At 38.9% G+C, this 14,305-nt stretch overlaps 1 protein-coding gene and 1 long non-coding RNA gene across 12 annotated transcripts in view; one reads left to right on the forward strand and one right to left on the reverse strand.

Annotated features, from left to right (window-relative positions):
• Window positions 1–14,305, forward strand: part of PDE4D (phosphodiesterase 4D) — a 1,488,864-nt gene that overhangs the window by 1,183,803 nt on the left and 290,756 nt on the right. The window lies entirely within an intron of this gene.
• LOC141374896 (uncharacterized) overlaps window positions 1–14,305 on the reverse strand; it is a 71,263-nt gene that overhangs the window by 1,196 nt on the left and 55,762 nt on the right. For both annotated transcript variants that reach the window (XR_012382082.1, XR_012382081.1), the window contains exon 2: window positions 3,200–3,334. This is a non-coding gene — a long non-coding RNA (uncharacterized lncRNA). The remainder of the gene's footprint in view (window positions 1–3,199; window positions 3,335–14,305) is intronic.

Consider the following 14,305-nt stretch of genomic DNA (forward strand, 5'->3'; position numbering starts at 1 on the left):
TAGAAAACAAAGTCTACCTCAGAGAAAAAATATTGACCATCCTCACTGAGCCATCAAGCAGAGCGGGAGTCAGAGGTTTAAACTTAGATACACCTGTTTCACTTTGGGCTAAAATCGGCTCTCCATGTTTCTATTTTCTCTAATTGAGTAGAAATGCAACCCCAGTTCAAAGCTACATTCCTGGGACTGAGTGAAAATAAAATTGGCCCTCATAAGGACTCTAATACTTCCTCCTAGGTTATGGAGACACTGCTGGGCCCCAGCAACTATCTTGGTTCACAAGTCACTAACCAGGTATTTTAAAGGGCAATTTAACACATTTTGCCACAACCATGCAGCAATATTATTGTTTTAATTTGGTCATTCAAGTACCCAAACACTGGATTTATTATTTTGCAGTCTTATGTGTTCAGTTATTATGGAGAAAACCTTAAGGAGAGGAATATTTTTCTTCCCAACTAAACTAGTAGGTTCTCAATGGTAGCAACCATGTCTCGTGCTTTTTCATCACCTACGATTTCTAGTATGAGCTAAATCAGGAGTAAGTCCCTGTGGGGAATGCTCGATGCCTTACTTCACCTCACTAGCAGGAAATAGTACACTACCTGGAAATAGTCAACATGCCACCTTGCACGAATCACTTCTTACAAGAATTCCCTTTCCTACCAGATCCCATCTTCTGGGGCCCTGTTATCCATGGCACATATTATGGTCCTCAGTGTTTAGAGCATTTGAGCTTTTTAATGGGCCTACAAAAATACGTGACAATTGAAAAACGAAGCAATTGACTCCAAAATGCAAAAAGGAAATGGCAAAATTAAGATTAGAGTTTAGTGAAATATTCAAAGTATAATCTGTCAACTTCAATAATTGTCAAACAAGTTATTCATAAAAAAACTTTATTACATTTGAGGAAAACTTGTGGGCTGAATTTTTTGTCATCTTGCAGGTATTTCTCGAGCATGCTGGATGATTGCAGAGAAATTAGGGCCAATCATTAGTTAAATGAATTTAAGATTAACCAAGTATTATTATTATTATCATTATTATTTTAACCAAGTAATTTTAAAATCAAAATTATATAAAGATCCTTTCCAGATTTTTATAGCAAACATATTGTAGAATGTGAGAAGTGAGTCCATTTTAATTTGTTGGATGTGATGTGGTGGGGGGGCTACAAAGCTGTTAAAACAGCCTTGCTTAAGCTACTACCTATTTGCACAATTGTTACTTTTAAAATAACTTGTTTTTTTATTTTATTGTTAGTTTAAATGGCTGCATTTTAAATCAATTGTACTTTAGAGTTACTGTAAGGTAACTCATAAGAAAAAGATTAACCATCAGTAGAGAAGTCTGTGAGCCAACCAGAGAATAACTTAGGTCTTGCGGGAATCTTACAGAATTGTCAGCGGAGGGGTGCCTGGGTGGCTCAGTCAGTTAAGCATCTGCCTTCAGCTCAGGTCATGATCCTGAGGTCCTGGGATGCTCAGCAAGGAGGCTGCTTCTCCCTCTGCCCCTCCCCTCCACATTCCTGCTCTCTCTCTCTCAAATGAATAAATAAAACTTTAAAAAAATAAATAAATAAAAATTTTTAAAATTTAAAAAAGGGAATTGTCCGCTGAATGAAATTCAGCTTAAATTTCATGGACTTGGATGGGGAAACTTTCGTATTCTCTACCCATATGGAATAACAATCTGCCCTCAAAGTACAAAGCATTTTGGCAGTATCTCTTCTAGCTCATTTGCTTTCAGTTTTCCATAAAGCAGTACCTGCCAGCTGTTATCCCTTAAGACTCAACTATTTTGCAGAAATATCAAACAAAGCACTCTCTTTAAGAACAAAGGGAACACCCTAGAGTAGTTTCTCTGAAAATCCCAGTACTGTGTTGTTTGCAAGTGTTTTTTTAGAGTTCACTGCATGCCTGGAATGAACAGGCTGTCTTTCTTCCTAGAAGATCACAGATGGACACACAAGGTCAGGTTAAACAGTGTCTAAGTTACTTTCTTTAGGAGCTGTGTCCTAAAAACAAAATTTAACTGTAAGTATAATATACCTATAGAAATTTTTCTTGGGTAAGGAAGGAAAAAGTAGTCTTAATTTTTTTTTTAAAGATTTAATTTATTTATTCATGAGAGACAGAGAGAGAGAGAGAGAGAGAGAGAGAGAGAGAGAGGCAGAGGGAGAAGCAGGCTCCCAAGGAGCAGGGAGCCTGATGCGGGACTCAATCCCAGGACCCCGGGATCATGACCTGAGCCGAAGGCAGATGCTTAACCATCTGAACCACCCAGGCGCCCAAAAGTAGTCTTAATTTTGAAAAAAGAATCAACATAGTAAAATAAAAATGCATTTTTTTCAAAAGTTACTGTTGAATACCACATTTCTATACACCTGCAGTCAGGTATGTAAATACTTGAAATATTTGTGAGTCTTAGTTCCTAGAATGAAATAATGATTAATTTCTAAAGATTTCAGTGTCATGTCCACAAAAACGAAACTGTGCTCAGGGGTGGTTAAGTGTACCCATCCTGTCATATTTGTCTAACAGTTGCTTAAACAAGTTAAAAAATAATTCTTTTGGGGCGCCTGGGTGGCTCAGTTGGTTAAGCGACTGCCTTCAGCTCAGGTCATGATCCCAGAGTCCCAGGATCGAGGCCCACATCGGGCTCCCTGCTCAGCAGGGAGTCTGCTTCTCCCTCTGACCCTTCCCCCTCTCATGCTCTCTCTCTCAAATAAATAAATAAAATCTTAATAAAAAAAAATAATTCTTTTGGGGGTGCCTGGGTGGCTCAGTTGTTAAGCATCTGCCTTTGGCTCACATCATGATCCCAGAGTCCTGGGATCGAGTGCCGCATCGCATGGGGCTCCCTGCTCGGCGGGGAGCCTGCTTCTCTCTCTCCCACTCCCCCTGCTTGTGTTCCCTCTCTCGCTGTGTCTCTCTCTGTCAAATAAATAAATAAAATCTTTAAAAATAAATAAATAATTCTCTTTTTGAGATGCTGTTTAGTTCTTGAGGTCCTCTTTTTCCCCAAATGATGTTTGGCTCTTATAAAAGACAAATCTAAGTCCCAACTTGAAGCCCTGAGCATGTTACCTAACTTCGTCGGAACCTCAGCTTCCTCAACTGAGGAAATTATAGTACCTATTTCATGAGTCTATTTTAAAAATTAAATGACATGACGTGTGTGCAGAGCCTCTTACCTTGTGCCCGGAACGTGATGAGCCTATCGTTTTCAGATTCCTTCCTCTGGAGTCAGAAACCCTGAGTTCTCTCTGGTCTGGTTCTCCCACTCAAGTAGCTGGGCAAGCACTCTCTTTGTACTTGAGTTCCATCATCTGATAAATGAGTAGATAAAGGCTTCACATGATTAGCGTAGAAGTGAATGTGCTAACACGTGTAAAACACTCAGTGACTCCAAACAGGCTTTCAGAGCACTGGCCGGAATGTAGCTGTCCCCCTCAGAGGCACAGCCATCTCATTCATAGGCTGGCAGGTAGCCTGAATTGGGCAGATTTTATAGGATGCCACAAGCATTTTCTTGCCAGATGTGGGGAAACTCTTCCTGGAAAAGTCATTCCTTTGAACTGAGCTTCCAAAAGGTCCCTAGGAGAATTCAAATATCTCTGGGTTGAACAGTACATTACCTAATATTTTCTCTAGATTAAGGCTGTTTTTCCTAAATTTTAGGAAAGAACCTTCTCTCCTTAACAGTGACGCTCGGGTCCATTCAGTGCTTGCCTATGACTTTTCCCAGTGTATTTCTTACCGTGTTCCTTTTTCTTTGGGAGAAAATTTTTATCGTAAGGATATGAGAACTCTGTTTTGGCAAAGAAGGTGTCAAGAGTAGCTTTCAGGGATAGAGGCTTATGAAAAAGAAAACAGACAAGACTCAATTTTTGAAATTCCAGCCATGAAGCAAATCCCACAAAAGGGCACAGGAAGAAAATCTGTAAAACGCTTCTTTGCCACTGTTGACTGAAGATTTATTCTGTTAAGCAAACACCCTGTGAGCCAGATATTATGCTAGGTACTGTGAATACAAAGGTGAATAAACCCCATTCCCTGTTTTCAGGGAACTCACATATTGTGGAGGCCCACGTGTCTCTTCGGGGCCAGACCCTGGGAACACGTGCATGCAAAGCCATGATGCCGTCCCCTTAGCCAAATGAGAAGCTCACACTTGAGTGTTCACCAGCACCCTGGTTGGAATTAGCATCAGAATCTAGAGATTTGCGGGGCCCAGGACACCTCATTCAAACTGCAAAGCAGTGAAACTAGAGGAGTTGACCCCTGAGTTAATTCCTGACCAAAAAAAGAGAGGAAAAGGGAAGAAGCATAATGCTGCCAGAGAAGCATGTGCAAAGATCTGAAAGTGACAGCACGGGAGTGCAGATAAACCAATGTTTTCTCATTCATCCTAAAACCACCCTGGAAGAAGGTAGGTGCTTGTATTGTCCCATTTTATAGAAGGTGTTGAGCATTAATTGAGATTAAGTTGTTTTTGAAGGTAACACAGTCAAAACAGTGGCTCAGCAGTGACTAAGGAACTCCAATGTCCCTATAATTTCCAGAATATCATCATCATCATCACCATCATCATTATCATCATCATCATCAAAATTAACCCAAGGGGCACCTGGGTGGCTCAGTCGGTTAAGCGACTGCCTTCGGCTCAGGCCATGATCCCAGGGTCCTGGGATCGAGCCCCGCATCGGGCTCCCTGCTCCGTGGGAGGCCCGCATCTCCCTCTCCCACTCCCCCTGCTTGTGTTCCCTTTCTCGCTGTCTCTCTCTCTCTAATAAATAAAATTAAAAAAAAAAAAATAACCCAAGATGTTCATAGATTGAATGAAGCCAAGGAGACAGAATTTCTAAGTTTGCCTTGGACTTAAGTGGCCTTTACTACTACTTGTGCTAGACCTTGAAGGAGAGGTAGGACATTTGCTTGCAGAGAAGGGAGAAGAATGTGCAGCACTTCCCAGGCAGGAGAAACAGCCCAGGCAGATTTGGAGCAAGGCATGCGCTGTTATGTGGCTGCCATGCTAGGTTATGAAAAATTAGGCCAGACTTAATGATAAATTGCATCCAAATGGTAGAAGTTTTATTTTAACACAAAGAGAAGGTTGCCGTCGATTTTATAAGGAATGGGAAGCTCCTGAAGGTTTGTAAGCAGGGAATTTAACATTTTAAGTCTTGTGTCTTTGAAAAATAACCCAGAGACAATGCAGACACTAACCCTTCAAAGTCTGAGACCGAGGCGGGGTGGGGAAAACTATTTACAATCTATTGTGTAGAGGGAGTCAGGGGGTCTGGGTCAAAACTAAGATGAAAACACAAAATAATTTTTTTAAATCAAAGTATTATAGTACCACATACTTCTCACTTGTAAAACTGCTTTCCTCCATATTCACTGAACTCTTTTAAAATTTATCTTTAATAATACGTATTATTTATTGAGCCTTTAATATATGCCAAACACTTTGCCAAGGTTTTCCGTGTCTCATTTAATCCTCACAAAGTCCTATTTTATCTCCATTTATAGTGGAGGAAACTAGGGCTTGGATAGGCTACGTAACTTGTTCAAGGTCAAACAACTAGTCATTAGTGGAACTTGGATTTGCATGCACGCAGCCTGATGCCAAAGGTCACTATTTAACTTGATCCTATACGCCCTCCATAATTAATAGACATTATCTCAAAGAGCAGATCTTTCATATTAAATAGAACTTATTTGTAATGTGGTCAAGGAGAAATTGCTTGTGTTGCCTGGATTATTTTACCATTACTTTTAACATGGGCAGGAGAAAATGTTATCACATAAATGTAAATTAAATGGGCCCAATGAAAGTTTCCTTTCTAATCCATTTTTGGCATTGTCTCTTGCATCAGTCATTAAATTATCATTAGAGCACATTCTGTGTGCACACGTTTCTGACAGACTATTTTCCAAACCCTACTTTAATGAATACCTCCATTCGCTTCACAATATTACAAAGAGGTAATGTGGCAATGTGATTTTTCCAGTTGTTTTGTCTCTTTCAAAAAATCTTCTAAAAATGATTTTTATCAATACAATTTAATTTTAGAATATTACTTTAATTCTTGGGTTACGTATAGTTAGGAACCACTTGATTTAACATTGGGGCTATTATAAATTTGAAATTGGAACCAAAGTTTCTGGTTGTTTTTTTTTAAGATTTTTTATTTATTCATTTGAGAGAGACGGAGCAAGAGCTCATGCACGGGAGGGGCAAAGTGAGAGGGAGAAGCAACTCGGGGCTCCATCCCAGCACCCCGGGATCATGGCCTGAGCTGAAGGCAGATGCATAACTGACTGAGCCACCCAGGCGCCCCTCAGAACCAAAGTTTTGACATGACTAGTCTGGATATGCACTGATGACGTTTGTATACATTGAAACAAAATAACAGATAAAGAGATGATTTAAAAGAAAACACACCAGATGTTGGTCAAGGCCAATATTTTTGTTCTTGGTTTTGTCTGTGTCTATATAATAGCCAGCAATATTTTATAAAGAATCAGTGCTGAATAAAGCAAGTACATTGATTTCTTGAGGTGAGAATTGCTGCTGTCTTAAACCTTTTCTTTCTAATGCTTTTTCTCTTTAAGAATGGGACATCTAGAACAAGACTTGCTATCAGATTTTAAATCTACCATTAAACTTTAATCTTCTTGATTCCACTTACATGAGGTATCTAGAGGAGTCAAATTTACAGAGACAGAAAGTAGAATGGTGGTTGTCAGAGGCTGGGGGTGTGGGGAGTAGAGAGTTATTGTTTAATGGGTACAGAGTTTCAGTTTGGTGAAATGAGAAAGATCTGGAGATGGATGGTGACTTCGGTTACACAGCAAATGTGAATGTGCTTAATGCCATTGAACCGTACATTAAAAAGGATTAAAATGGTAAATCTTATGTTATATATATTTTACAACAAAAAATAATCTTGACACATACTTATAGAGAACCAAAATATATTTAGTCATTTGATAAAAAGAATTTTTAATACTTGGGCTTTGATAGACACAGCCAATTCCTTTATTTTAAAGTGAAATATATAGATTTTTAGCTTTCAAATGGTGGATAAAAGACCTCCCTGCTCCATTTTTCGCTAAAAACATCCCCCAAATTGGGACTCCTGGGTGGCTCAGTCGGTTAAGCGGTTGCCTTTGGCCCGGGTCATGATCCCAGGGTCCTGGGATCGAGTCCCACATCAGGCTCCTTGCTCAGCAGGGAGCCTGCTTCTCCCTCTGTCTCCCTCTGCTTGTGCTCTCTCTGTCAAATAAATAAAATCTTTAAAAAAAAATCCCCCAAATCAATAATTAGTGCAAGAAACAAAAAGGTAGATCCCATATTTGAGGAAACTAGGAGCTCTCTGTAACTTCAAGCCATGATGAGTAAAGATAGAAGTGGATAGAGAAGTGGCCAATCATTTAACCAAATAAGGGTAAAATACTGAAGACAAGTAAGCTGAGCTGCCCCCAGGACCCCAGAAAGTTCTTTGGAAGATGAGTGAGCTCTGAAAATAGGGAGTGGATAAAAGTGTGTATAACATATACTTATCAACCAGCCCTCACTCTTTCTCAGTATAGTCACTATACCTCACATCCCTCCCAACAAAAGACATATTCTGGAATAATTGGCAGAGGGGAGAAAAGGGGATAATTAAATGACCATCTGCAAACTGATTGGCAAGATCTCTGCTCCCTTCTCTGCCCGCACCAGAATGTGAGCAAGCAGATCTGCATCCATCTCTAAAAAAAGCCAAGCTACCCCAGAGGAAGGAATCATCCAGTGATATCTGGGCTGCCCAGATAGAATGCTTGCTGGGCACCTGAGTGTGCTGTAGTAAAGCTCCCAGGGCACAAGCCCCACCTGCGCACCCAGAGCTTCCCTTCACCTTTCTAGGGCCCACCTCCATTTATCAACTGGGGTCAAGGATCAATGCAGGAATTTGAGGATCCTGCTCTTACCACTTTGGTGGTCTATTTGCATGCGTTTCTTGAATAATATTCAAATGTTTAGTTAAAAGTGAGGTTAAATTTGCAAAGATGCATTTGAGAATCAGAAAGAACCTGAAGAGTAACAGGGGAAGAGAAGAAGAGATAGAATAGAAAGGAAATACAACATCACTTATGAAATTTTGGGTTAGATCATTTATTTGATCCCTGCAGTGGTTTCTTTACCCAATATTTTGAATTAGTGCAAAGTTCTGGAAGTCAGTCACAAAATGCATTTCGTGTCCACATTACTGATCCCGTGCAGAAAAGTTGGATTCATTTTTAAAAAGTGCTTTTCTGCCTTTTTAGTAGAAAATGTAATTTGTTGACAAATGTTGAAGTCCATACGTTATCAGAGGTCTCACATATTGTTACCTTTTAAAATGATCATTTGTTAGCCGGTTTTATCTAATGAGGCATCAGAATGCCATCTATTGTGTAGGTAACAGCAAACCACCACTACCCATGTTATGAGTATGTCTGAAGACCTTATCACGTTTTATGGCTAACAGACTTGCGATAGTGTTATATATACCTTCATCATAGCCTAAAAAATGAACCTAAAAATTAGAAACAAGGACAGTGAGCTAGATTGTTTAATCCTGGATATCTTTAAAACTCGCAAGTTTGCTGGCTATTAGATATGTCTGTTGTTATACCTGTAACTTACACACCATTTTTAATGGATCTTTCTTCATTGCCACTGTCCAGCTGAAGGGGATAGGTGGCTTAAAAACAATTCCAAATAACATAGTAGCAATTTTTAATCTCCCACCTTCTTCCATCATGCATTTGCATGCACGCGCACACACACACACACAAACACACACACACGCACACACACACACACACCAGATATATCTGGATACAAATACTTTTTCTGCCACCAGTGATGGGACTTGAACAAATCACTACTTTTCTTTATTCATAAAATTAGTATTATAACACCTAACTTGTAGGGGTGTTGTTATGAATAAATAATAAAGTATATCTAATATACTTAGCAGGCGATTAATAAATAATAGTGATTATTATTATTTTTGTGTATGAAAGCTTTATTGTTCTTTTTTAAAATGTATTTTGTTTCCCTTGCCTCAGGAGGAAAGCTTTATTATTCTTAATTAATTTTTAAATACAGATTTAATATCTAATCAGTGCAGAATGATTAGTTTTTCTATGTCTTCTCAGTTTTCTTTAATTCTTTATTTAAATTCAATTTAGTTAACCTATACTGTATTATTAGTTTCGGGAGTAGAGCTTAGTGATAGCACCCAGTGCTCATTACATCAAGTGCCCTCCTAATGCCCATCACCCAATTATCCCTTCCCCAACTCACCTCCCCACCAGCAACCTTCCTTTTGTTTCCTAGAGTTCAGCACCTCTTATGGTTTGCCTCCCTCTCTATTTTCATCTTATTTTATTTTTCCTTTCCTTCCCCTCTTTTCATCTGTTTCGTTTCTTTTTTCAATTTTTAAGGAATTTGGTCATGTTGCTTAAATTTTCAAATTCATTGGCATAAACTTGTTCATGATATAGTTTCATTATTTTTTATGTCTGTAGGAATTGATACTGATAATTTGTGCTTTCTCAATTTAGTTCTTGATCAGAATTGCTAGGCGTGTGTCAATTTCTTATTCTTTACAAGGAACCAGCTTTGGCTTTGATGATTCTCTTTTTTCTATACATTTTTTGTGTGTCATTGTTTTGTACTCTTTACATTTTATTTTATTCTGTTAGAGTTTAATTTCTTGATATTATGTCAAGTAAAATGTCAATTCTTCTCCTTTTTCCCCCAGCTGTCTTGAAGTATAAATCATGAATAAAATTTTATATATTTAAATTGAAGTGTATAATGTGATGATTTTTGATACACAAATACATTATGAAGTGATTATCACAGTCAGGGTAATTAACACATCCATCACCTCACATAGCTAACCACTGGGGGCGGGGGTTAAAATGCTTAAGATCTACTGTCTTAGCAAATTGCAAATATCCAGTACAGGATTAACCAAAGTCACCATATTGTTCATTAGATCTGCAGGAACCTCAAGTCTTGTATGCTTTGACCAGCATCCCACCATTTCCCACATACCCCCAGTTCCTGGTACCACCATTCAACTCCCGTTTCTAACAGTTTGACTTCTCTTTTTTTCTTTTAGACTCCATATACATGTTGTCACAAATGACATGATTTCCTTCTTTCTCATGGCTGAATAATATTCTGTTATATATATGTACACATACACACACATATATATAAACATGCATGTATATACATATATATAATGGGATATTATTGTTATATATGATACATATATGAATATACATATATATGATATATACTTATATTTATATATGATACATATATGTATATACATATACACCTCATCTTTATCCACTCATCCATCCACTAACACTGAGGTTGTTTCCATATCTTGGGTATTGTGAATAATGCTGCAGTGAACATGGGAGTGCAGATATCCTTTGAGATACTGATTTTAATTATTTATTTATTTTTGGATATAGAATCAGTAGTGGGATTGCCGGCTCATATGTAAGCTCTATTTTTAATTTTTTGAGGAACCTCCATACTGTTTTCCACGTGGCTGCACCAGTTTACATTCCCTCCACCAGTGCACAAGGGTTCCCTTTTCTCCATACCTTTGCAAGCACTAATCTCTAGTCTTTTTGATAAAAGCTGTCCTAATATATGTGAGCTGATATCTTATTGTGGTTTTGATTTGCATTACTATAATGATTAGTGATGTTGAACACCTTTTCATATACCTATTTGTCGTTCGTACATCTTGGAAAAATGTGTACCCAGGTCCTTTGCCTATGTTTTAATTGTATTATTTGGATTTTTTTGCTATTAAGGTGTATGAATTCCTTATACACTTTGGATATTAATCCCTTCTCAGATATGTGGTTTGCAAAAAAGTGTCTTCTATTCCATAGGTTGCCTTTTGATATTTGTGATATTGTGATTTGTGAGAAATATATATTTAGTTATTCAGATGAACAAAATGTATTTTTCATATATACTTAGTCTTAATCCACTGGTTACGGGCTCTCAGCTCCTAGAACCCTTGAATTTCCTGAGATAATAATGCTAAAAGTATCCTACGTTATGCTAATAAGGTGACTTTGGGAAACCCCCTAGGTCACCCAAGGCTGGGGACTGGTTGCCAGGGGAACCAGCCTTGATAAAAGGGTTAGAACTTTCAGCCCCACCCAACCATGGTCAAAGACCATGACCTCTGGGGAGGGGAGAGGGGCTGAAGGTTGAATCAGTGACCAATGATCAGTGATTTAATCAATCCTGCTTATGTAATGAAGTCTCCATAAAAACCCAAAAGGATTGGGTTCAGAGAGCTTCTAGGTTGGTGAACATGTGGAGATGGGGGCAGAGTGGCTATAAAGGGAAGAGAACCAGGAAGCTCTGCACCCTTTTCCCATACTTTGCCCTGTGCACCTCTTCCATCTGGCTGGCTGTTCCTTAATTATCCTTTTATAATAAATTGATAATTTAGTAAATAAGTTTCATAAGTTCTGGGAGACACTCTAGCAAATAGCAAATTAATCGAACGCAAGGAGGGGATCAAAGGGGGGTAATCTCTGATTTATAGCCACTTGGTCAGAAGTACAGGTAACAACTGATTCCAAGGAAGGGGTTGTGGGAACTGCCAATCTCTAGCTGGCTGTTCAGAAAAACATGTTAACGACTCAGGCTTGTGACTGGCATCTGAAGGGGAGAGAGTGCATTCTTATGGGACTATGCCCTTAACCTCTGGAATCTGATGCCTTGAGTAGATAGTGGTCAGAATTGATTTGAATTCTGGGACACTCTACTGGTGTCAAAGAATTGCTTTGTTGGTGTGAGGAAGCCCACTTCCCCGCAGACACATATACATGTTAGAATTGGGTACAGAACCAAAAAGAATTTTTTTGATGGTTTTGTTTGTGAAGAAACTTTTTAGTTTGATGTAAAGATTCATTGCAATTCCTATCAAAATCCCAATGGCATTTTTCACAAAAATAGAAAAAAAAAAATCTTAAAAGTCATGTGACCGTGAAGAACCATGACCATAAATAGCCAGGGCAATCTTGAGAAAGGATAAAGCTGGAGGCATCATACTTCCTGATTTCAAACCATATTACAAAGCTCTAGTAACCCAAACCCAAAGCTCTAGTACTGACATGAAAACAAGACTTATAGATCAACGAAATAGAACAAAAAGTCCAGAAGTAAAGCTGTGCCATCTATGGTCAGTTAATTTCCAACAAGGGAGCCAAGAACATACAATAGGGCAAGGATGATCTCATCAATAAATAGTGTTGGGAAAACTGGATGTCCACATGAAAAAGAATGAAAGTGGATCCCCATCTTATATCACTCACAAAAATTAACTCAACATGAGTATTTTATAGTTTTCTGAGTAGAGATTCTTTGCCTCTTTGGTTAGATTTATTCCTAGGTATCTTACGGTTTTGGGTGCAACTGTAAGTGGGATCAACTCCTTAATTTCTCTTTCTTCTGTCTTGTTGTTGGTGTATAGTAATGCGACTGATTTCTGTGCATTGATTTTATATCCTACCACCTTACTGAATTCTTGTATGAGTTCTAGCAGTTTTGGGGTGGAGTCTTTTGGGTTTTCCACATAAAGTATCATAGCATCTGCAAAGAGTAAGAGTTTGACTTCTTCGCCAATTCAGATGCCTTTCATTTCTTTTTGTTGTCTGATTTCTGTGGCTAGGACTTCTAGAACTATGTTGAATAGGAGTGGTGATAGTGGACATCCCTGCCGTGTTCCTGACCTTAGGGGAAAAGTTCTCAGTGTTTCCCCATTGAGAATGATATTCATTGTGGGTTTTTCATAGATGGCTTTTGGAAGAACAAATATTGTGATGATGTCAATGCTACCTAGAGCAATCTACACATGTAATGCAATCGCCAGTCACTTTTTTCAAAGAAATGGAACAAATAATCCTAAAATTTGTATGGAACCAGAAAAGACCCCGAATAGCCAGAAGAATGTTGAAAAAGAAAAGCAAAGCTGGTGGTATCACAAATCCGGACTTCAAGCTCTATTACAAAGCTGTCATCATCAAGAGAGTATGGTACTGGCACAAAAACAGACACATAGATCAATGGAACAGAATCGAGAGCCCAGAAATGGACCCTCAACTCTATGGTCAACAAATCTTCGACCAAGCAGGAAAAAATGTCCAACGGAAAAAAGACAGTCTCTTCAACAAATGGTGTTGGGAAAATTGGACAGCCACATGCAGAAGAATGAAACTGAACCATTTCCTTACACCACACACAAAAATAGACTCAAAATGGATGAAAGACCTAAATGTGAGACAGGAGTCCATCAAAATCCTAGAGGAGAACACAGGCAGCAGCCTCTTCCACCTCAGCCGCAGCAACTTCTTCCTAGAAATATCGCCAAAGGCAAGGGAAGCGAGGGCAAAAATGAACTATTGGGACTTCATCAAGATGAAAAGCTTTTGCACAGCAAAGGAAATAGTCGACAAAACCAAAAGACAAATGATCCAATCAAGAAATGGACAGAAGACATGAACAGACATTTTTCCAAAGAAGACATCCAAATGGCCAACAGACACATGAAAAAGTGCTCAACATCGCTCGGCATCAGGGAAATCCAAATCAAAACCTCAATGAGATACCACCTCACACCAGTCAGAATGGCTAAAATTAACAATTCAGGAAACAACAGATGTTGGCGGAGATGCAGAGAAAGGGGAACCCTCCTACACTGTTGGTGGGAATGCAAGCTGGTGCAGCCACTCTGGAAAACAGTATGGAGGTTCCTCAAAAAGTTGAAAATACAGCTACCATATGACCCAGCAATTGCACTTCTGGGTATTTACCCCAAAGATACAAATATAGGGATCCAAAGGGGTACATGCACCCCGATGTTTACAGCAGCAATGTCCACAATAACCAAACTATGGAAAGAGCCTAGATGTCCATCAACAGATGAATGGTTAAAGAAGATGTGGTACACACACACACACACACACACACACACACACACACACACAATGGAATATTATGCAGCCATCAAAAAAAAACCCTGAAATCTTGCCATTTGCAACAACGTGGTTGGAACTAGAGGGTATTATGCTAAGCAAAATAAGTCAATCAGAGAAAGACATGTATCATATGATCTCACTGATATGAGGAATTCTTAATCTCAGGAAACAAACTGAGGGTTGCTGGAGTGGTAGGGGGTGGGAGGGATGGGGTGGCTGGGTGA

Source organism: Callorhinus ursinus, unplaced genomic scaffold (genome assembly GCF_003265705.2).
Source record: "Callorhinus ursinus isolate GAN/ISIS: 27379988/994484 unplaced genomic scaffold, GSC_fseal_2.0 scaffold23, whole genome shotgun sequence".
NCBI lineage: Eukaryota > Metazoa > Chordata > Mammalia > Carnivora > Otariidae > Callorhinus > Callorhinus ursinus.